The 25737-nt window shown below is 37.7% G+C and overlaps 1 long non-coding RNA gene across 1 annotated transcript in view; it reads right to left on the bottom strand.

The window, feature by feature from the left end:
• Positions 1-236: 236 nt before the first annotated feature.
• Positions 237-25737, bottom strand: part of LOC133271578 (uncharacterized) — a 40769-nt gene continuing 15268 nt past the window's right edge. The window contains exon 3 of the long non-coding RNA XR_009744191.1: positions 237-333. This is a non-coding gene — a long non-coding RNA (uncharacterized LOC133271578). The remainder of the gene's footprint in view (positions 334-25737) is intronic.

Below are 25737 nucleotides of genomic sequence, written 5' to 3'. Positions count from 1 at the left end.
GGGGGGGGGGAGCAAGGAGAAAGTGTAAGATATATACAAATATCTATGAAAGCAACTTCTTGCAGGAATATTCCACCCTTTGTCATCCTCATTCTACTGCTCAATCTTGTGCTACTCAGCTTCAGGTTGTGTTCTGGGAAAGCCTCTCAATGTAAAGTTGCTATTTTGTTTTTTCAGTGAGGTACTGTCTTTCAGTCATATTGAGTGTCTCAAACGGGATGAAAGACTGCAAACTCACTTGTTGAACACCTGTATTGAGCAGGAGACTCTCCAGGTCCGGGACTGTTACTATCAACAGATTCTTCACTCTTTGTCAGCACCTCTCTGTCCAAGCTGGCAGCAAAAGGAAACTGAAAAGGCTAAAGATAAACTAGTAAGAAAAATGCTGCTTGCAAAGCAAAATGGAACCTATAGTGTTATAAGAACATATACAATCATTTCCAAGTCTTCTATCATAAAAAAAAATTATAGAATCATAGAATAGTTAGGGTTGGAAAGGACCTTAAGATTAGTTTCAACTAATCTTAATTAGTTCCTAAACTAATTAGTTCCTTAGTACCAACCACCTTGCCATATATTATTATATATAGAAACAGACAATCCTTGTAATACACAGTTCAGAAGACAGGATAGACAAAATTTATGGTCTTCTGCATCTGCAAAAGAAAACTCGTATTTCAACATCCATTAGTGATTTTCTTCAGGCTTTCCATGTCCCCTAAATAAAAAACAAACAAACAAACAAAAAACAAAACACAGACCCCAACAAAACCAACAAAGCCAATCCCAACTAACCAAGCAAACAAACAAAAAAAAAAACACAAAAAAACCCAACAAGTATTATTTTCAATATAATAATATTTTCAAATATAATAAATAATATTTTCAAAGACTAGCTTTTTCTTCTGCAGAGAGTATTTACAAGAAGTAAGAGAGAGCTAACAGTGACAGAATTTGCCACTTGTAAGTACTGTTTCCTTGATCAGAAAGCTATTAAGTGTTCCATTGAAAAGTTTCTATCAGAAAAGAAACATAAACGAATTCACCTTTAAAGAGTCTATTATTTCTTCATTATTTTTTTTCTAGCCTCCTTCTGCAACATTTCACCCAAGGCACCAGAAAGACTACTTGATTCTAAGTTTATCTACTGTGCTAATAACACCAGGCCCTTTAGAGGTTATAGGAACCTTTTGGCAGTGATTTGCTCTACTTCTGTTTCTGCAAACTTGTAAAATCCAGTATGTCTGTATAACATACCACTCTTTGTGATGATGCATCCAGACACCCTGGTATCTTTTCATATATGTGACAGCCAAATTATTCCATTTATTCTAAACATTTCTCACACTTGCTTCTGAATTTTCACCAAGGATTTTTCATTCTCCAGCGAATGGGTAGACCTACTCACTGGTGTCTGGCAAACAACAGAAGAATTTCCAGCTGTTGTGAAATAGTGTGGAAAGGTAATACGTCTTCCCTCTAACCTCCCTCTTCCTTAAGCCGTGGTTATTTTCAACCATTTTCTTAACAGTCTTTTATGAATTTGTTTGGAACTACCTGCCTTCAAGAGACAGAGTATCTGTATATTCACTTTCTAAAGTTTTCCAGATCCACTATAGACCGATGTCCTGGGTTCAGCAGTAGCAGTCATTTTTCTCCTTCTTAGTAGCTGGTGCAGTGCTGTGTTTCTGACTTTGAGCCTGGGAACAGTGCTGATAACACTGATGTTTTTAGTTGCTGCTCAGTAATTTTTACTCTGACCAAGGACTTTCTGAGTCTCATGCTCTGCCAGGGAAGAGGGGAAGCCAGAGGAAGCAGAGACAGAACACCTGACCCAAACTAACCAAAGAGGTATTCCATACCACAGAACATCATGCCCAGTATATAAACTGGGGGCAGTTACCCAGAAGTGGCAGATCACTGCTCAGTCTGGCTGGGTATTGGTCAGTGGGTGGTGACCGGTTGTATTCTCTTCCCTCGTTATTACCCTCATTATTCTTGGTGGTAGCAGCAGTGATTTGTGTTATACCTCAGTTACTGGACTGTTCTTATCTCAGCCCTTGGGAGTTACATTCTTTCAATTCTCCTGCCCATCCCTCCGGGAGCAGGGGGAGGAAGGAGGGGAGTGGGGAGTGGCTGCATGGCTCTGGGCTGCTATCTGGGCTTAAACCATGACACTGCCAGTCATTCATTTTCACCCTGTTCCCCTGATACAGCATAGGGTCTCTTCTATGCGACACATGTACTGTTCCAGCACGGGTCCTTTCTGTTCAGGAGCTGGCTTCTCCAGTGTGAGTCCTTCATAGGCCACAGTTACTGCCAGAAAACCTGTTCTTGCATGGACTTTCCACAGGATGCAGCTTCCTTCAGACATCTCCACCTGCTCTGCAGTGGGACCCTCCATGGACTGCAGTGTTGATGTCTGCTGTGACACATAGGCTACAGGGCAACAATCTGCTTCACCATGGTGCTCTCCATGGACTGCAGGTGAATGAATCTCTGCTCCAGAGCCAGGAACACATTTTCCCCCTCCTTCTTCACCAATCTTCATGTCTGCAGGGCTGATTCTTTCCCATTTTTCCCAATCCTCTCTCTGACAGCTGTTGCACAGAAGATTTTGCCTTTTCTTAAACATGTTATCACAGAGGCACCAGATGGGCTCTGCTTTGGGCAACAGTGAGTCTGTTGGACCCAGCTAGAACTGAGTCTGACATCAGGGCAGCTCCTGATGTCTTCTCAGAGAGGCTACACTTGCAGCCCTCCATCATCAAAACCTTGCTAGGTAAGCCCAATATAGCTCTCTAAGATGGATCCAGATTTCTACATAAGTATTTTAAATCCAGAATGACTCAAAAGGACTCCGGTTTTACCTCTTTTACATAATAATTACCTTTAATGAGATATCTTTCATTATAATTCATGCTTTCTTCTTACTGAACCTTTCACCTGAAGAACTTTATGTATCTGCTCCCTCTAATCCTCTAATAATTATATATGTCTACAACCTACCCCTTCTTAATTGCTTCTTTTCAATTTAATACCAGGTTCTAACAGTGTTCCATAGCACTATAGCCCATAAACTCTCTGTTATTCTACCTGACATCTTCTGTGTCACTTCTGCTATTTCCCAATTTCCTGCAATGTGGTGACAAGCATTGTGTACAACATCCTTCCTCTGTTTTCGTTTTAAAACATGTGTATATATATATATCTATAGCTGAAAGCTTCTCACATGACTTTCTTTAAAGGATTATTAATTTGTGAACTTATGCAACACCCAACAACGGGTAAATACCAAGCATACAACCCAAAGATGTAAAGTTACCAGTTGAAGGATTGGTAAGAAAAGTCCCACTTTCCACTACAGCTCTTTCTGCCCAACCTCAATTTCTGCATTCCTTTTTGAAGAGATTGTGTAAAGTTCTGAGGCTGGAGAAATTACAGTGAAGCAGTAATGTACCTGCTGGATCTATCTTATCTTTTGCAGGATTTTGTCAGTCCTTTCTGGTGGAGAGAGATATGCATCATTTGATCAATCCTTGTGCTCTTGGGGGAAGCTCACACCCTTTCCCTATATCTTGTCATCTTTCACTTTAGCTATTCTTTGCTATATTGCAGTGATGTATACGTGTTATGGCTTTGTTCTCACAACCTCCATTAATTTGGATAGACTACTGAAATTTCACCAAATCGGAACAGAAAGTCACAAGACAAATAAAAGCTGCTTCTGTAATCCAAGGGGCAGTTCTCCTCCCAAATAACAAAGCTTTTTGGCAAATAATGAATGAAGTTTAAGAAGAAGAATTAAAATAAAAATTTACAATAAAAAATAATTGTCCTTCAGAAGTGTAAAATCTACCTCTCCTCCTTCTCAGTCTGTGTTCAAGTTACTGCTGTAACCTTGGTAATGCATTTAGTAACCCCATGTATGATCCTTACAAACAGCACAGAATGAAAGGACTTCTTTATGTCCACAAAGATTCTATCTCTTCCCTTATTCTTGTCATCTACTATTGATGTTTACTTCAAGAAGCTAATATGGTTTCCCAAGCTGGCCTTCTTTTAATAAATGCATGCTGTCAGTTTCTCTGGTTCCTTCCTCTTTTTGTGAAATTCACTGGGGACTAAAATATCAAAAACTAGAGAATATCCACATGAGAAAACCACTACCACCAACAAAACCCTACAGAGGACGACAGAAGAAATAGTAAGGGTTAGAAGCATATTTTATCAGAGCAGCTAACTTTACTGAAGGGCTACAGCCCCTTAAAGTGCTAGACTGTGCAGGCCTGCAAAATCATCATCAGCTGGTAAGGAGGCTACAGGGATATTTTCTGTTTTTCCATATTGTATTTTGGGGCAAATTCACTCTTCAGATTCAATTTTCATGAATATCTGCAATTCTGGTATTTGCTAGCATATAAGAATTTGATTTCACAAATAATACCTTAACAAAAAAAAAACAAACAAACAAACACCAACCAACCAACCAAAAAAAACCCATTCCCAAACCCCATGTGTGTATTTATATGCACTTTATGTTCTACAGAGTGGAGAATTTAACTGTAACTATATATACAGCATATATAGTTTTATTTCACTTCCTTGTGCTTACTTTTGCTGCAGTCCTGACACGGATTTTTTTCCCATTTGTTCTTCTCACAGCTCCTTCTTCATTAATATCATCTCAATAGCTGCTTTGATCTTCCAGTTCAATGTATGTACATAGGCCTTTTTAACCAAGTACATTTCGGAATTTGTATTACAAGCAATTATTTTCTTCCTGTGTTTTTCACCATGTAAGTATTTCAAAGGCATTGACAAATTTACCTTCACAGAATACTTGTGAGCTTAGATTGTAAGGTCAACTTCATTTAACAGCAGGAGAACAAACCTGCCAAAAGCCTATATTAAAATGACTGTGTTTTCACATGTTTTGAATGCTTTGCTTTTGAAAGCAGATCTCAGGGATCCTCTTTTTCACCTGCTTGACCAAATACATTAAATAGAAGAACAAGTATACTGCACCCAAGGAATTCAGACCAAGATGTCTCTAAACAGCTTCAAAAGAGATCACACAATGCACAGTCTTTTCCTTCCTGGTCCCCATCTGGTAGTGACACAAGCATCCAAACTCAGTTCTGCAGACTATGGTTCAGTATATTTCAGTTAACATATACTTTTCCAGACTCTGAGCTCTATAAGCCTATCTTTGAAGTTGTGTTATCTCCAGAATGACAGTATTTCTTTCTATATTCATCTACTGTTTCCTTTCAGTACTTTATCTTCAGATCTCTGGTTTCTCATCAGTCTTGTCCCATAGTATTAGTCTATGCAGCACAGGAAAGTCCTGGTGTATTTATGAAGGTTTTAGGCAAAGATTTGGACAGGAATGTGTTTGGCACTAAAGAAATTACAAGTAAAATTGAAACATGCAATTCCAACATATTCGAGGACATCCAGAAAGCTTTTGATCACATGGCATCCTCACCTCACTGACTTCATTGATGCTGGAATTCTTTTATTCTGCTTCTTCCTAACCCAGGTAAAAGATAGTGTTCCTGCTTCAGTTCATTGTAAAGTCAACTTGTATGACTTTTCTGTGAGATTAACACCTCTGTTATTCAGAATCCTTTCCAAGTTTCACCTACTGCTCCTCTTCAGAAAGGAAACATTGCTATTTCAATTTATGTTTCCTCTTCTCTGCTATGATCAATACACAACCTTAAAGTCTTTTAAGGTGTCACACATTTTGAAAAGTACATGAAAAGACTTGTATATCAACTCATCTAGATCTGTAACCTCCAATACACTCTCTGTTTCTTATCAAAACCAATTTCAGACATAGAAATAAACCTTTATCCATACGAGCTACTAAAAGACTTCCTCCTTTTTGGTCCACTCCCCTCACTTCTTCAGACACATATTTTTGGACACACTAAATGAAATCTCTACCACCTCCTGATGATAAAACACCTTTACCAAAGAATTGAAAAAGTTGGTATGTTTTGTTTTACATTTCATAGCATAGTCATGAGTGCCATATGAAACAGGGCCATGTTCTCTTTCATGCTTCACTCCTCATGCCTCCAAGAGTTTTTCTACAGGAATCTCTGCAGGTATTCAACTCATGGAAGAAGGAAGAAATTAATACTGAGCATAAACTAGTGTTTAGGGTGCTTTTCCAATTGTTAGAAAACTTCTGTAGCCATCCACCTCCAAAGGAACTGTCAAGAGAAGTTCAGCATTTTTAGGCTTAAATCTTTCTTATGGCTGGTAAAATATCTGGAATAATTATAAACCAAAGAATGCCTCATGTAATATAATAGATTTCAAGTCTTAGCTCCAAAACTCCAGCAATTTTTAAAACCAGTGGTGGTGGTTTTTTAAACATAAGGAAAAGTAGTTTTTTTTTTCTCTCACTTGTTTTTTATTTAAAAAGACTACCTAGTGGTGTTACCTGAGATTTAAAGAAGATACAAATTGATATGGCCTAAAGTTACTGTCATGGTATAAAAAAAATTCAGCCCAACTGATTAAAATTTCAACACAAATGATAATGGGAAGTGTCTGGTAACCTAGCTAAATATATGTCTAATTACAGACAGTGATGATGGTTTTTCCTGTAATGTACCTACATTTTTCACTAAAAGAGTAGGCTTTTTTTTTCTTCATTCCTTTTCAGCTATTGCTGTGCCTTAGCCTGTCTGCTTTTTTTTGTATGCTTTTTCTTCCTTCAGTTTCATTATCTTAGTCTTTGATGACCATATGGCAAACCCTGAGATCCTATGTGGTGAATTCCTTCCTGATTGATATTCAAGTGATCATGAAATGAAACAAAGATGATTGATCACTGTTAAGAAACATTGATCTTTGAGTTTAACATTGTATAACATTTTCCTTAATATGCAAAAACAAAAGTTTAGAACTTAGTTGTCTAAAGTGTTATGCTTTCATCTCATCATAGTCCATTTGGAAATCTTCCGAGTCACTTATTTTATGGTGTCTGACAACCTACACTTAGCTCAGCATTAGTCCCACTGAAGGAAGTAGCTGTACCTGATCCTTTCCCTGACTTCTAGCCTGTCCTTTGAATCATTTACTGAGTTGACTGCTCAGAGTTAACCAGATACTGTGCATAATCATAGAATCATAGAATCATAGAATAGCTACGGTTGGAATCATCTAGTTCCAATCCCCCTGCCATGGGCAGGGACACCACACACTAAACCATGTTACCCAAGACTCCGTCCAAGCTGGCCTCTCCAACTCCACTGCCAAACTCCACTGCTAGGGATGGAATATTCACAACACCCTTGGGCAACCCATTCCAGTGCATCACCACCCTCACAGTAAAAACTTCTTCCTTATATCTAACCTAAATTGTTAATTCAGATGTCAGTATTGTGGATTTGGGTTTTTGGCATTTCTTTCATTCTTTGGTGATATACCCATTAAATGGTTGCTCCTTTCATTCAATTTTTAATTCAAAAAGCCAAATAACATTGCATTAAAGATAAAACCAGTCCTTTACAGAGTGCTTGCTTGGATGACGCTTCACATATGTGCAAGATGTATTGAGGTCAGAATACAATAAAATAATGATATTCAGTATAGAAAAACTCCTAGTAGGTATTACATAACTTTTTTTTTTTTTTTTTTAAGATTTCTTAGCCAGATAATTTTCTGTCATTGCAATAGCAACAAAGTTCCAGTGTTAATGTCATGAAGAACTGGAGAAACTTGCATTTTCAAAACTGTATCTCTCGCTGTATACTTTAATATTCCTCTGCCCATTAATTCTTACATATGGAACTGTTGAAACACAATGTAATTTTATGAATCAGTTTTAACTTTGCTAGTTAAATTTTCTCTTGACACATTACATGAACTGCATTAGCAAACTGTACTTTCCTTTTGGAATACTCAAAGATGTCAAAGCTGTATTTGTAGACATTGCACATTCATATTTCTCATTATTTTTCATCTTTCCAGTATGTTCATATAGTACAAAAGTTTTTTACAAAGCCTGCCTTGTAGAAAGTCTTGTGTTTGCTACACCCAAAAAATCTGGCCAGCTATGTTATCTAACCTCTGTTTCTGTTGGGTTCCTTTTTTAGTTGGCTGAGCTGAATTCTGATGTATTCAGTTAATGTGCACTGTGACAAAAAAGTTCTCATCTGCTATTAGCATTAGTTTTTCAAGTATCACTCATTTGACTTGAAAAGTTAAATATTTCTCCTCTTCTTAGAAATATTTTCCCCATTTTTAATATTTTCAGTCAAAATCCATATTACAAGATATTACATCGGTTAGCAGTGCCTGTCAGCACATATGTTAGAGGCTTTCTTGGCAGCGGGTCATGCAATTGTCATTCTCTGAATAACTGCCTGATCTAATGCATAGAGATACCAGTGTTCTGTATCTGACTTCAGGAATGCATATTATGGTGGTCAGCTTTTGAAGCCACTTCAGTTCACATGCTGAAATTATATGCAGAATACTAGCATTCAGAAGTCTTAAAAACCCTTTACTTATAATACAACTTGTTGAGATGCTTATGAATTAGCTATCATCATAAATCAAAGACTTATCCAAGTAATTTAGCAACATTGGAAAACGTTACATGTATTTTCTATAAATGAGGCACAGTGAAGAAACAACTTGCAGCGAAATTTGCTGTAGTGCCAGGAAATGGAATAACATCTTCTGCCAAATAATCTTTTTTTTCTTTTTTTTTTTCCCCCTCTTCTAACAGGGCATGTAAAAACTGAGAGCGTTTTTAGCACCTAACTGTATATGCATTATAGTTAGACCTAGAATAAGTAAAGCCCCTGAGCTCACACAAGGCCATATGTGTCCTGACGGTATTGTGCTTGAGAAGAAATTGAAGCTTCCTTCACATATGATGAATTGATCATGTTATTTCATCCCAAATCCAAATGACCTGACAGCCAACCCAATTCACATATTTTTCACAATGCTAGGAAACTGCCTTCATTTTCCCTATGTGAATACACATTGTTATACCAGAGAATTTGCAAAGATCAGAAGAAGGAAAGAATCCCACTCCAGGGCTTACTGAGCTATTTTTTTGTTTGCTTCTGTTCTGGCTAAGTACAAATTCAAGAATGGAATGTGGAATGAAATGCAATGATACCACAGATCCAGAGAAGTGTCACCCAGTGTTCACTTACTCTGAGGTGGGTTCTGCTATCAAGTTCAGGAGCTACCACAGAGTATAGTGGAGCCTGGCATAAACCCAGACAGACTGAAGTAAAAATCCCCTGAATCAGAATTCTCTGCAGAAAATCTCTTTATATTCTGGCAATTCAAATAAATATGACCAAATATTTTTCTAAACAGACTCTGCTCTGGATATATAGCAGCCCAGGCCACTATTTCTCTGAATAACAGAATGCATTCAAGTGATATATTCCAGAATAAGATTTTGAGTTGGTTTGCGCTTTGATAATTCTTGTTCAGCTAATCTGTGCAATTGTTTGTCTATATTTCTCTTTCAAGTTCAGTCAGACATGCAGTGAAATGCTACTTAATTACAGCTCTAAATTTTGTAGGTGAGCACCTGAATAAAACATCAACATGGTGACCCCAGATCGTTGCAGCAATGAATGAAACTCTCGCATTTATGCCAGATTACTGGTTTATGTCTCTGTGTTGAATGTGGATCTTCTTTTCTCAGTTATTTAGCAATTAAATTGGTAATTTTTCTTTCTCTTTCCCATCACAATTCTTTAAAGACATATGACACACTTTTTAAAGACATATATTTTTAATAGAACCGCTATGCTGGTTGGCAAAGGGCAAAACATGAATAGAAAGTATTCTTTTCTGCAAACTTATCCCTAGTCCATGGACAATCTATGATATTTATGTGGGTTTTCATAGATAGTTCTGTGCTACGCATTACACAAAACCAAACAAAAAGGTATTTCCCTTAAGACTGCTTTTAATCTAGTTTGAAGATGAAAAAGCAATACATGAATAATAAATGAAATGGCAGCTTCATTAAAAATTCTCACTACAGTAATCATTTACCTGTGGCCATAAGACTTTTTTTTTTTTTTTTAATTTTTAAGTGCTTTAACACTGTAAAGAAACTGAGTCACATTTTTTATAAGAAACTTCTATGTGGAAAAATTAACTGACCAGTATTTGCACTGTTCCACCTGAAAGCCTCACTAACTTTAAAAAAAAAAAAAAAGAGTTTATAGCTGTAAATTCCTTTCCTCAAGGTTCAGGGTTACTGCATAATGGTTCATTAACAGAAGGAATCAAAAACACATGTGCAGTGATCTGCTTAGAAGAATACTGCATTGCTCAGTTCTACAAACTTAGAATGGCAAAACCAGCATTAATATTGGATGGACCACCCAGTCTGGTCTTTCTTGCTCCCACTTCCCTTAAAATGAGGTCCCTGGTCTGCTAGGGTTAGGGTAGTGCAGGGTTGTAGAAACAATGATGATTCAAATGTTGCAGAATCATAGAATCACAGACTGGTTTAGGTTGGAAGGAACCTTAAAGATCTTCTAGTTCCAATCCCCCTGCCATGGACTTGGATATCTTCCACTCAACCAGGTTGTTCAAAGCCTTATCTAGCCTGATCTTGAACAATTCCAGGGATGCGGCATCCACAGATTCTCTGGGCAACCTGTTCCGGTACCTTACCAAGTTTTCAAGTTAGGTAAATGTAATCTTTCTAAATAATACACATAAAATAAAGAAATAAATACAGTATACATCCTATAAACATTAAATGATAGTGCTAAGGTATGGATAAAATGAAATGTATGCAGTTATATGTGTCAGTCTTGCAATATCTTGAATTTAAGGTACTAAGACCACAATTTGAATGCAGTAGAAGACTATTTTATTCTATCAGGGAGTCTAGTAAGAGTTTTACCTACTTCCCTCTCTCTAGCTGTTTTCTTCTTTATATAATGCTGCAGTCTATACAGTCTGTAACAACATATATACAACATACACATTTTCTATTCTGAGTCACTGACTAAATGAAATGACATTGGGTATTATAAATATATTATCTAAAGAGTAGCTTCACAGACTTCATTATAAACTGTACTTTTATTAAGGCAAATAGCATGCTGGCTTGCATCAGAAATGGCGAGGCCAACAGGACTAGAGAAGGAATTCCCCCCCTGTACTTGTCACTGGTGAGGCTGCACCCTGAATACTGCGCTCAGCTCTGGGCCCCTCATGACTAGAAATACATTGAAGTGCTGAAGCATGTCCAAAGAAGTGCAGTGAAGCTGGTTAAGGGTCTATAAGAAGCAGCTGAAGGAACTGGAGGAAATTAATTTAATCTGGAGAAAACAAGGCTCAGGGGAGATCTAATCACTCTCTACAACTATGTAAAAGGAGATTGTAGCAAAGTGGGAGTTAAGTCCCTTCTCCCAAATAACAAGCAATAGGATGAAAAGGAATGGTCTCAAGTTGTACCAGAGGAGGTTTAGATTGGATATTACAAAAAATTTCTTCACTGAAAAGGTTGTCAAGCTTTGGAACAGGCTGCCCAGGGAAGTGGTGAAGTCACCATCCCTGAAGGCATTTAAAAGATGTGTAGATGTGGTCCTTAGGAACGAGGAACTTGGCACTTTAGTGGTGGACTTGGCAGTGCTGGGTTAACAGTTGGACTCTATGATCTTAAGGGTCTTTTCCAACCGGAGCAATTCTATGATTCTAAGGTTCTCTTTAGAATTTACTGTAATGCTGACTACTGTTTATTTAGTTCTAGTAAAAAATCTATACACTTCATCATATGCACACTGAATCTTAAAACTATATTGCAGCAAGATTGGCAAAAGCAGCAAGAAGATTTGTGATCCATTTTGCATTTCCTAAAAGGTAGCCATAGAACAAAAGTAAAGCTGCTAAAATGAACACATGCAAATGAACTGAACATACAGGGACAAATGAGGTAACCAAGGATTAATAAGGCATTGCTTCAATATTCTCAAATAAAGAGAGATGCATTTTATCAATACTACTAATAAAACTTATTATTTAACTTTACAATAAGACCTAAGGTCCAAGCACCTACTGAACTGGATGTAACACAAATGAAGGTAAAAGACAGATGTTACAATCTCTCTCATCCAAGAGATATAATATTAAAGAAAAAAATTTGGATAGCAGTAGAGTGTATCAGAAAAAGTATTTGCAGAGACTCAGGAAATATTAATGCCATTGTAAATGTACTCATGAGATTTCATCTGGAAACTCCATAAAACTCTAGCTGTTCTCACTCAGAAAAGGAGGGGATAAAATTACAAAGCAGCAGAGAAAGTTTCATAGCATGAACAGGGAAATGAGAAAGGCTGACTTTTATAGACGGTATTGAGAGAGAATGACTTGCTCATTCTACCAAAATGAAGGCTAGAATGTGGAGAGGAACTATGACTGATATTTTTACATAATGAAGGGATGGTGTAGGAAGATGAGGTAGGATGGTGTCAGAAGAAAAGAGAATCAGTGGGGAGGTAGAAGTACTTTAACTGCAAGATAGACTAACATAAGAAAAAATGTAAACTGAACAGAAATAAATTCAGGCTGAAAATTAGAGGAAGGATTCTGATGAGAGAGTAGTGAGCTTCTGGAACAAGCTTCTGGCTGGTGTCATGGAGACAGAGGAACCCATATCTAATTTTGAGATGGCCCTGACCACGATGGCTCTCTAATAGCAGGGAGCTTGGGTTAAAGTCCAGGGCTTTCTTGCAGCTGTCACACTTCATACTAGTTCAAGCAGTTCATTGGGCTTCATAGTAATGAACACTGATGAAAAGACAGATCAGACACACGGAAAAAACGTTGTCCTTAATCCCCAGCACTACATTATAAACTTTTCAGAAATTAGTGTAGGCTTGTTGGAGTTTCTGTTCAGCTCTTGATCTCTACATTTAAACTGCAGTGACATTCAAAACAGCTGACACAGTAGAGTGAGTTCAGACATATGAAGAAAATCACAGTACTCATATGCTGCAGTCTTTTTTCTACTAATGAATTTTCAGAAAATATATTGAAATGTGTTTGCTCTTATCACTGAAATTTGACAGGGTATAGATTTTTATAAAGACAATCACCATGGTATCCTGACAGTTTCTATACTGGGACACTTCATCACTTGGCTTGATCAGAAATAATCTTATAATGGATTTCCAGAAGAGTGTCAATACTTTTATGCTGATTTTAGCTGTGTAAAAATGGATATGCAAAACCTCAGAAAATAAATAATATTACAATACTGTAGTTGGTAACATTCAAGTGACACATATCTTCCACGCTCCTTCTGTTGCTGGAATTAGAAGAATTGAGTCAGACAAGACCCTCAATTGTACATTCCAGAACATTTAACAAAATGTTAAATACAAGCTCAGAAGAAAATACAGTCAGCAGCTTCCACTTTTTTCTTTTGCTATGGCTGAATGAAAATATTCTAAGGTCAAAAATGCTTCCCAATACAAAGCAAAAGCTATAGAAGATAAATCTAAACTGAAGAATATAATCTCATTAAATATGTTAAATATGTAAATTGTGCTCCTTAATTTTGAAGAAAAGGTCATCAGCTAGATTTTGTCCGGTTAATAGCTGCAGGATGACTCAGAATAAACAGGAAAAAAAACTAAAGCAGCACATGTAGTATGTCTGAGAGCTGTGCATATAGATCTGTTCACAGGGAGACATTTGCACTGCACAAAGCAAATATACATGATGAAACCACTTAAGTGCTGCAACAACTAGTGGCACTGCAGATATGACCAGACATCAGGCAAAACTGGAGCAACCAGTCAGACCAGGGAGCAGTAATCACCTGCACATGCACTGCCTTCTCTGCTAATAGTAAATTGGTTGATCTTGTGAAATGATTTATTTCATTCCCTTGGAGGTCTTGATGATGCCAGGGCTTTGCAGACTGAGGAATAGGCAGAGATAATTTGAAATATATACTATGACACCTCATATTATTCAGATGTATAGACTTTCCTAAATGGGACAATCGCTGTTTGCAAGACATAGACCAAGTGTTTATTTCTGGAAGTTTCTAAGGAATCTTGATAAGTTTAGGTCAAGAAAAAAAATTCAGAATAAAAACCTGCCAATCTCTTAATTATTTTTTACACATTTTCCCAGGAAAGAGAGTAATTTGCATCTCTGCTTCAGAGTAATTCATGCAAGTCTTTGTTTCAGTAAATGGTTGGCCTAATTCAAAGAATATTTTATTGAAAGGTCAGATACAGGAGTGTTATGAAAACCTCTGTTTCACACAAAATGATGCTTAGACAAGCACATAAGTCATATTTTTAAATCACTTTCTTCCATCCTTGCTCCAGCAGAGTAGTACTTTATTCCATAAATAGCCATAAACTGTTAGCCATAAACTGTTTCATCTCCAGTACATGATTTTTTATTGAATAAAGTAATCCAGAAATTGCTGCATGTTTTTTGTAGGAGCTGCAAAGTCTGGCCTTAATGAGCTGGCTACAACTGGAAAAATTATTAACTGTATTACTCATGCACCGAGTTTCCACCTTTCATTCCCAAAGTAATAACAACCTAAGATAATAGAAGTTTAGGAGTTCTGGATATTGTATAAAGGCATAACTGAAACATTGGGAAGATGACTGCTGCATTGATGGCTAACAAAAGTTATACAAGTTTAGAAAGAATAAAATGGTTACAAAAGGAAATTTAGGAATTGATACAGAAAAACATCTAATTGTAAGAACAGAAGAATCTGTTCAAAGCTTCTACTTCACCACTTCACTGACACATACAGTAAATGTTTTTAGAGAAAAGGAAACAGGTCAACTGGCTCTTTAAAGATACATCAGAATTTTCAAATGCAATTTATAATGTACTCTTGCAATTCATCATAAAATAAATCTCAATATTCTGCTACAGAGTATCAGTGAGAGATGAAAGGGGGGCACAAAATTAAGATAAGGAAATTTCCATCCCAACATAAAGGTGTATATTTCCTTATTCTTTTTCCAAGATTTTCAGTATGTTGAGTGTAATAAGGGGAAGCAGCATACTAGTTACAGAAATGCTACAAGCAAAATGAAGTGTGGGCGCTTTGCTGATCTGCCTGGAAGACATAATGTTCAAGAAATATATATATATATTCTTTTTAAGTATTTTAATCCTTCCTGTGTACAGCATACAGACAAAAGTGGATAAAGCATCTTTCTAACTTAATGCCCAAGGTCCTGACCAAGTGAGTTGTAAAAGTCCCTTGCTCCAGGTAGGAAGATCAAATATGAGCAAAGATCTCCCTCTTACCATGCACGCAAGACTGTTCAGAGTGCTGTAAAATTAATCTTATTCTTTCCCTTGAGGAACTCCTAGGCTTCCTTTTAAACTCTGCATTGACAGAAGAGACTAAATAGTGGGCAAATCAGAAAAAATATCTTTAAAACAACTGGAGGATCACCCTGATCATATAACATAAACATTGCTGGTTTCTGACTCACCCAGAGAAAAGGTCTGTGACGGTTTATCCCTTGTCGGCAGCTAAGCACAACACACCCACTTGCTCACTTGCCCATAGTGGAATAGGGAAAAGAATTGGAAGGGTAAAAGTGAGAAAACTCATAGGCCAAGAGAAAAACAGTTTAATGGGTAAAGCAAATGACACACACACACAAGCATGATGAGCATGATGCTGTATGGAATATTCCACTGGCCAGCTGGGGTCAGCTGTCCCAGCTGTGTCTGCTTCCAGCTCCTTGAGCACTCCCAGACTACTCTCTGGTGGGGTTGGGTGAGGAACAGAAAAGGCCTTGACTGTGCAAGCACTGCTCAGCAATAATGAAAACATCCCTGTGTTATCAACACCGTTTCCATCATAAATCCAAAACAGCCAAATACAAGCCACTGTGAAGAAAATTAACTCTATCCCTGCCAAAACAAGCACAAAAAGCCAGAGATATCTCCAGGAAAAACACCTATTATTTTATCAAATAGTATTTTCTATCCCGAAAGTCCACTTTCCTAGGCTTCTTAAGAGTATCTTCTAGGCGTTAAGTTATTGGGCAAAAGAGAAAATAACTTCTTGTCCTGCCTGATAGAGGTATTACTAATGAAATGTGGTTATTTTTTTATGAAATATTCCATTTTACCTGATTTTTCTTTCTTTTTTTTTTTTTTTCTTAATACTATTCTTCACTGGACAGTGAAAATCTCAGCTATTTGGAACCTCTTGCTACAGACCTACTTTTTAAACTCATTTAGTTGTACCTCATGCTGAATTTTTAAATGGCCAGAACAAATTAAATGAAAACAGTTTTCAGTACAGAAAATTCTGCCAAGGTTAACCCTTTGTGAAAACATTTTTACAGGTTTGGGGTTTTTTGTGCTTTGTTTTCTTTTTTTGGGGGGGGTGTTAATTTTTTCAGCTGCAACTTTTTCTTTTTTTTTGTTATCTTCTGTTTAGCTGAAGAACCCAATGAGCAAGTGATAAAATAGCAGTTGAAATTCAATAGCAAAATGAGAAGTAATGCAACCTGGGAAAAATATCATTATTGATGGATGTAGAGGACTCCACATCAAACATTATAACTTAAAAAAATATATGAGAACTATTGTGGATAATCCTCTGAAACTGTCAGAAAAATACTCAACCAGCTGTTCATGTAGTAACTGGGTGTTGGGGGTCATTCCAGAAAGAATTGATAACAATGTAGAAGAAATCATTATGTCACCTTTTGAAGCCACACAGTTTCATATTGGAATGTTTCATAAAAGTCTAGTCAAACCACTGAAAAAAAGTACACTAGAAGATGAACAGAATTATAGAATATTTTACTAATGACAGGAAACTACAGAGACTTCAGCTGTGAAATGGGATATGATGTTTTTACAGGAGAAGATCTGTAAAATCACCATTGACATAGAAAAAGAAGAAAGAAAGTTTATATGTCATAAAATAATAAATGGCGAACATACTAGGAAATTATCAGGGAGTAAGTGTAGATCAAGCATGAAATGAAACTGAAATGAAGTAAAATTAAATGTAACTGTGGAATTCATGACTGCAGCATGTCATGAAATCTTAAAACACGGGGAGGGCTTCAGGTAGGTTAAACAATACTAAGATGTATTTCTCTTTCTAGCTACTACATATGGGTGGTTATTAATTACATACTATTTAAATACATACAATTAAATACAGACATGCATTTCATCAGCATGAATCTCATGGTGTTCCAATCCTAATCTTATATCCCAACTCAGTAAACTACAAGAGTAATGGTGAACCTCTAGTTAATAACAGTAGCCACTTAGGGTTAACTTAAACTTGGTAGATGAGGGGAGAGCTCTGGATGTTGTCTACCTTGACTTCAATGACGTTTTAGTTACTGTCTCACATAACATTCTGACAAAAAAAAAAAAGCTGATGAAGTGTGGGCTGGATGAGCAGTGAGGTGGATTGAAAACTGCCTGCATGCCCAGGCCTAGTGGGCGCTGGTCAGTTGTGCAAAGTACAGTTGGAGGACAGTAACTAGCAGCATACCCCAAGGGCCAGTATTGAGTCCGATCCTGATTTACGTCTACATTACTAATCTGGATGGTGGGGCAGCACATACCCTCAGTAAGTTTTCTGGTGACACGAAGCTGTGAGGAATGGCTGATAAGCCAGAGAGTCGTGCTATCAGCTGGAGGGACCTGAACAGGCTGGAGAAATGGGCTGACAGGAATGTCATAGAGTCAACAATGAGAAGTGCCAAGTCTGGCACCTGCTGAGGAATAACCCCAGCCACCAGGCCATGCTGGAAGCCAACTGTCTTGGAAAGCAGCTTTGCAGAAAAGAGCCTGAAACTCTGAAAAGTTCCTGTTGGACACCGAGTTCACTAGGATCCAGCAATGCACCCTTGCAGCAAAGAAGGTCAATAGGGAGGTTAATTTCAAATGCACTCAAATGTTACAATTGCAATGTCCTGAATGTGCAGGAAACACATTCAGTTGTGATTACATTCGTCAGATCAACAGCAAGTTTACCACTGGATTGGCTGACTCTTACCTTTTTCCAGCAGAATTTCTCGGTCTTCTTGATACTGCTTTGGAACACATTTTGACACCTTGACAGTGTTGCTCTTTCTGTACTTTCTAACATATCAGAAATATATAGATAGAATATACTCATATAATATGTAATTTTTAAGCCACTACGGCATACTGACCAAAGTGTGTATCTCCATAACTATATAAACATACAAAACATTTCTTCACAGTCATGGAGTCACTGAAGTTGAGATGGTTGTTTATGTTATTATCTCCATAATGTAAATTTATGTCCACATGCCATGAGAAACAGTATTGTGTGGTTTGGTTTTCATTTTAATGGATATTTTGCAAAATAAAATTTTAGTACGTGTTCAGCCAAACTTTACAGCGTAAATTATGGCACAGCTATTAGTAGGTCGTCAGATTGATTAGTTGCTTGCCCCCAGTTGAAGCTAATCCTCCTGCTCTTACAGGCTTCTTAGGGAATAGCAAAGTGAAAAAATGAATAGCATTCATAAGAACACAAGAATTTAATCCTGAGGCCAGTAGTAATGTCAACTTCAGAAAACACTGTTAATTAACCCAGAATTTCACAGGAATGTCTAATACACCAGGGAGCAGGGGGAAAAAAAAAAAGTAACCCCAAACCCGAAAAAACACAAGCACACACACACCACACCACCCCCCCCCCCCCCCCCAACCCAGCCAAACAAAGAAGCATAAACAAACAGTGGGATGTACTGTGCTTTCAAAGCAGGGTTATCAGAGATTTCAGCTGTGATTTTACTTCAGAAATACTAGTATCATGCATTTTGACTTAAGAATTCCAGAGATATTACAGGTTTTCTGGGTATATGATTCATTATGCAAAGAAAAATGAAATGAATATTAAGGAGATCTTGATAGATATGTGTATCAAAGCAGCAACAACCCATTCCTCCTTTAAAAGCTTGGAAATCAGGAAACACTGCACACTCAGCAGTAGCTTTATCTATTGAAGATGTAACAATAAGACTGTCTTGTTCATAAAGACAAAAGTTTTTATAGGCAAGTGCTCGTAACAGTATCTGCTTGAAAGAAAAATGCCTGTTTGCTGTTCCTCAGAGTGCTGCTCCAGCAACTTGTCCAATCTAGAAGAAAAATGAATTTGTTTAGGTATAATATGTAAAAACCAAAACCAATGGAAAAAAATCCTGTCTGCTAAAAGTATCAGTGGAGTAAAGGGAAAATATAAATAACAAATGTAGAAGCAGTCAGTCCATTCATGCTTCACTGCCTGAACATGAAATGTATTTGGGCAGTAGGAACAAATAGTTTGTCTTGGAGTACCTGAAATGATAATTTAGTCTACATGTTCTGAGGTCAGAACAACCTGATAAAGCCTGAAAATGGACTGGAACATTATCTCACAAGGAGCAAGGCAAATCTGAGCCACTGAGAAAAACAGTACCTGGCCATATTTTATCTTTATTAGTGTTGTCTATGAAGAAACATGAAAGTTTGTGCAGTTTTAAATTGCCTCTAAACCAGGCAATGACATCAAACTGTAACAGGCTGATCAGATAGGTTGTAGAGATATTCAGAAGCCATTTGGACATAGTCCTGTCCCAGGCTGGGAGGATGGACCAGATGACCTCCAGAGGTCCCTTCCAACCTTAGCCACTCAATGATATGATGATTCTGTCAACACCTGCAATGTAACACAGACATAAGCAGAAGCACATAAGTAAAACAAAGTAAGAATGAAATTGGTGAAAATGCTAGTTAATACATCAGGAAAGCCATCACCTGTATTGTCATTGACTGACACATAGAAAGAAGGAAGATATTCCTAAATTTAGGGAATAAGAAATGAGATTTAGAGTTTGAAATAGAATAAAACCAGTCAAAACACCTAGTCCAGCCCCAGGCTGCTCTGAAATAGGTCACTGTCTACAGTACCAGAGATAAAACTAACAGGAGAAGTTTTTCATAGGCTGGCTTGATGCTACTACTCATAAGTATTAAAACATGCATTTTATAGTGAATATGCTAGTGTGTAGCTGGCCTCCCATGGAGACTATGGAAAGCAACAAGGGACATTTCCTCAGGACATGAAAAGAAAAAATGACCCAGCAAGTTGCACTTCTCCCTTAGGTTCTGTCTTCTCTAGATGAACATAAAGGTAATGGAGGACACAATGGAAGTATTCAGCACAAAGGACAGAGGGTTTGTATAACTGCTTCAGGGTGATTTTTTTGCTAGCACACCCAAAACAGCTCTTGATTAGCACGATTCCATCTTCCATATCATTATGTGAATTGTCATAGTGGGAAATAGCTGGATTCCCATCTTTGACCTACTGAATAATCAGTTATTTATACAAAACACTGCCATTAGGAGACACCAGAGCCTCCCATGCCAAAGTAACCAGCAAGTATTAAGGCATTCCTTTATGTTGTGAAAAATACAGTAACAAATCCCATCAGCTTGCAGAAGGGAATCCTGTCTGTTGCCCACACTGTGTAGGAAGGGGCAGGAATTTGTAAGCATCAACATAGGCTTTAAGAACATTGAGTGCTCCACTCTTTTCTCCCAAAAAAAAGTTATTTAGTGAGTTCAGTTGTGCTTCTGAAACTTCTGGTCTTTTTCTCTGCCCCCAGATATTTCTGTGATTTAGCAACATGACCACTGCAGATTACCAGGTGTTCATTAAAGGGAGGATAGTATGGCCACAAATGCCTGGTTAGTGATACGTTTTCTCTGCTACTATAAGCAGTAGGATTTGAAACATGCAAAAATCCATGCGCTTGCAGAGAATCTTATGCAGGAAGCTCTCTTAGACAGGTTTTCTAAATACTGCACAGCCTGAGAACTTCTTGGCTGCTTGTCGTATGCCACACATTGCTAATGCCTAGTGTGAAGGGTTCAAGCAATAGCAGTGTCAATTTGAAGCAGGCCGATTAGAGGTACATCCTCTCAGTCACTAGAAAGCTCTGCATAGCCTTTCAGCACTGAAACAGAGTTACTCCAAAAGCTAAGATATGGTGTTCTGGCAACACCATACATTTATTTAATGGGATGAAGATAGAGTTTTGTGCGGGTGCAGCATGAGCAGGGATATGAACCAGGCAAGATGAGCCTGGAGCCAACAGTCCCTGCTGGGCAGTGCTTATGCTTCCAGGGTGCAGTGCCACTGCTCCAGACAGGCAAGCAGGGCACAGTGGTGACAGCATGGTGTCCTGTCAGCAGCCCAGTGATCATCAGGCAATAACAAGGCAGGAACGCTTTACTAAAGTCAAGCCAGGAAATCCAAGCAGTAATCCAGGAACAAAAGTAGAGGCAGACACCTCTACAACAGGGTTCAGACAGGGACTGGTAGTTCAGGAGTAGGCTTAAACTGATCCCTCAGTCAGGAGGTGCAGGGATGTCCCAGCTGAAGCTAGTCAGGGCCATCGAGGACTGTTTGTGCCTTCAGGACCCCTACATCTGTATATAAGGTGAACTCAATCATGTGCAAAAATATTTGTCATTCAAACTGAAGTGCAAATCTCAGAAATGGAAAATGGAAAGTACCGGGCTGTAAAATAACAGCATGTTGCCCTTTGCAAGCTTCACTCACTGTAAAAGAGTTGTTTTTACATTTCCCAATGAAACACTGTGACATAGCTAAATTGATTTATAAAAGCTTTTAAAATAGAAATGTGTTGCTGGATTTTAAAAACTGCTTATTTTCTAGTACTCTCACAAAACAGAGGTTGTATGTACCCTTATTAGGACAATAAGCAATTCATCAAAACAATGGTGCTTGTACACTGCAAGCTGTTGGTAGCACTGTGCAGAAAATATAGAGCAGGAGCAGGTGCCTGAGCCTTAAGGAAAACTCAGCAATAATGCTTCTATCCTGTTTTGCATTTCCAGAATATATGAAACTACCTCATTAACTACTGCTAGCTGCAGTGGTACCACTGGCAAGACAATGACACTGTCTCTGATTTGTAATTCTCACTATCGAGTGTGTACTGGGAACTTATATCAGCATCCACCCTTTCCTGCTTTTGTCATTGGTTTTGTCTTCTTTCAGTACCCCATTACCTCATTTTCCTACAGTAGTGGTCAATAAATTCATTTTCCAAAAAAAGATTAAAAAGTCCTGGCATTCTACCAGCGCTTGAAAGCATCATCATAGTGTGACGTTTTCAAACAATGGTGTTGAGGATGAATGCATGATCCAGCTCCAGGAGAAGACTGACACTTGTCACCAAGATCTGCCCAGGTTACTTACAGTTTATCATATCTTGTGCTGGTTGTTTTACTTGTGAGTTGGGATAAATATATGAAATCAACATGTATGGAAAACTTTCAGTTTTCCACCAGTCACTGAAAAGGTTTTTATTTCTTTTTTCAAATTATTTGGGACTGTCTTATAGCGGTCAGTTTTGGCCTTCTGGAATAATCAGAACCTCTTTAAAAAATTATAAGCCTGCTTTTAATTTTATGTGTTTACTAATGGAATTTGCTGATCGTAATTGCCTGTTCATAGCTTTTATTACTTTCTTCCTATATTTTCTAATAAAATTTACATTTGCAATATATCTATAGGAATATGATCAAGTTTGTTTATAAAAAGAATATGTACTAGATGGAAAAAAATCAATACTAAGTATTGTAACAGCTAATTCATAGTAGCATTTGACATTAACTTCATATGCTTGCTTCATCATGACTGGGCAGTGTTCACAAGAGGGGACATAAAGCTTCTCTGCTGTTAAGGCAGCAGGAACTATATAGTTTTTATCTTCTGCAACTGATAAGTTTTGTTTAAAAAAAAGAAGTCTACTAGTCTAAACTTCGACCAAGAATTACTGCTTGTCTTCACTATGTTCTTGAACCAATGACACCTCTAAGTCTTATAATGTTAAATAAACAGACAGCATTATTTTCAGGCCTAAAGACAGACTAACATATGGGCAACAATTAACTTTTTAAGAAGTACCATTCAGCATTCATTTTCCAGTACCACTCTAGAAACTAGCTTATCTTTATTTTCTCACAGTAAAGGTGATTTTCCATTGATTAATTTCATATGATTCACTTCCATAGAGATTTTTCAAATAACAGCAGCTCTGGGACTCACTCACTGTCTTTTTTTGACCCAAGAGCAAAATAAGTGATAATGACTAAAAAACCTATTCAACAACATTTCTGAAATTTTAGTAACCCTACTAAGTATCATAGCGGCCACCTAAAATCTTTTGACTTTGAAACTACTTATATGAATATATTACTTTGCTCTTAGGCTGAAAGAAAAGTCCAGTAGAATACGGAAGAAAAAAGTAAAAGGAAAAAAGAGAAGAGCAATGAAAAGAACATGCCTGATTACAAGCCACTTTCTTTTCAGTTGTAAACACGAATATTAGCCTCCTTCTGCTCCAATTTCAATTTTGTTGTGTTATCAGGCATAGCATAATTTCAGATGAACAATGCCATCAACACTAAATCTACCACATGTGAAAAGACTATATTTATAATTATTGTAACATATCCTGGGAATATCTGCATGTAAATCATAAATCTGAATGTCACGTTTTCTATCTTCTCTATATGGCATCTTTGGTCTATACATCTGATGAGCTTAACAGTACTTCTGACAAGACTTTTATAGGTAAAATAGACATTTTTAGCTGAAACACCTCAAATTACTCCTAGATATGTTACATAGCAGTACAAGAAGAAAAAGACACAGTGAATTTGCAAATATTTATCTTTCTTAAAAAGTCTGTTCAGTTTTTGAGGATTTGTCAAGGAATCTGAATGCTGAAGCTTCTGAAAAGCTGGTGACATGGAAGCAAACGTTTAGTGGAGAATTCCCTTTAATTTCAAACTCATTAACTAACCAAAAATAACATCTTTTGACCAGAAAGGTAGTATTCCATCACTACATATGTCAGTTATGATCCTGAGATGAGAACCCAGTCCCCAAGGCAGGAAGAAGTTAGAGACAAGAGGCAGTTCTGGGCTCTATGAAAAGAGGCCTTTAAATAATACACAATAAATACAAACATAGTCTTCATTTAAAGCCTAGTTCTACAGCTGTGCTCAAAAAGCATGAACCATGAACCACATGATGAATGTGTGTAAATGTTCACTGAGACTTAGAGTAAAGGTCAAAGTATATAATATCAGTCAGTCAATCAGTCAAGCAACTGTTTCCATTGATTTTCACAGACTGCTCTTTGGACACACAGATGTGGGACTTAAACCATTTGCTGCTGTAAGTTATTGAATAGCACAATGGTCTTTCCCCATACTTCAGCATTCTACTTCAAATGTCACCTTAGTATCTCATTCTTGAAACACGATCCATTCTTCATTATACTAGCTTTGAGTAGTTCTTGAGAGACAATAGAATTATTTGTATGCGAAGTTATATATATGATTAATTTTACAGGACCAAGAAATTATTGCATAAGGATTTGGAGCATGCTCTACGTGTAAGATATATTTAAATTGTATGGTGGAACTTCGTCCTGCATTTGAGAACATAACGCACAAATAGCCTAACTTTTCAAGTTTACATAATACAATTTCTTAAACTCTTGTTAACACTGACTGATAGGTGTCCTGGGTTCAGCAGTAGCAGTCATGTTTTTTCCTTTGTGTTAGCTGGTGCAGTGCTGTGTTTTGACTTCTAGTTTTGAGAACAGCGTTGGTGAAGCCGATGTTTTCGGTTGTTGCTAAGTGATGTTTACCCTGACCAAGGACTCTGTGAGGCTCATGCTCTGCCAGGGAGGAGGGGAAGCTGTGAGGAAGCAGAGACGGGGCGTCTGACCCGGGCTAGCCGGGGAGGTATTCCATACCACAGCACGTCATGCCCGGGGTGGGGGGTAACTGGGAGTTACCCGGAAGGACAGGAGCTTCCGGGTGGAACTCGTTTTCTTGGCCGGTGGTATCGTATTCTCTTCCCTTGTTATTTTCCCTTATCATTGTTTTAGCTGATAGTAGCGGTGGTGATTTGTTGCTGGACTGTTCTTGTCTCAACCCGTAGGAGTTGCACTCTCTCGATCCTCCTCCCCGTTCCTCCGGGAGCGGGGAAGGGGAGAGCCCCGGTGCAGGGAGGGGGGGGGAGACGAACACGGACCTTGATTGTTGTCAGCTTGGCACCACTCACTGGGAGTGAGTGAACAAGTTACCTGACTGGGTTTAAACCACGACAATAGGTTGCTTTGATATGCTGAAACTGTGGGATTCACCTAGTGTCAAGAAAGAAATCCTAAAGCAACAGCAGCAAGTCTTGACCATTTGGAAAGCATTAATGTATGCCTAAATCTACCTCAGCTATCACTGGTTTTATTATTACCTGTCATCCTTCTCAGTCAGCTCCCAATTCTCTATTTGGCTGGGTTTTGCTTCCTATTATGAACTTTTTCAGTCGACCATCCAAAGCAGAGAACTTTGTTTCCTTCATGTGTACAGTACCTGAAGAAATCTCAGAACTCCATGTCAGTAACAAGAGCAACTTTCTTGGAATTCAGACTGCTGAATTTCTACAAGACTTCATTCTTCCTCAGTCTGAGAAAATAGGTCTAAACTCTTGAGAAATGTTTTTTGTTAAAAAGTTTAACCAACTCTGTGTAAGAGCCAAAGAATAATTATGAAAACTGACACAGTTTAGGATGAAAAGCCACCACCTATTTCTTGAGATTTTATCTG

Source organism: Pezoporus flaviventris, unplaced genomic scaffold, assembly GCF_033815535.1.
Source record: "Pezoporus flaviventris isolate CSIRO_AGI_PZ_B2104156 unplaced genomic scaffold, CSIRO_AGI_Pfla_v1 ptg000025l, whole genome shotgun sequence".
NCBI classification, from domain to species: Eukaryota; Metazoa; Chordata; class Aves; order Psittaciformes; family Psittacidae; genus Pezoporus; species Pezoporus flaviventris.
Note: the sequence above shows the minus strand (reverse complement) of the source record. Positions and strands in the feature narration are given on the sequence as shown.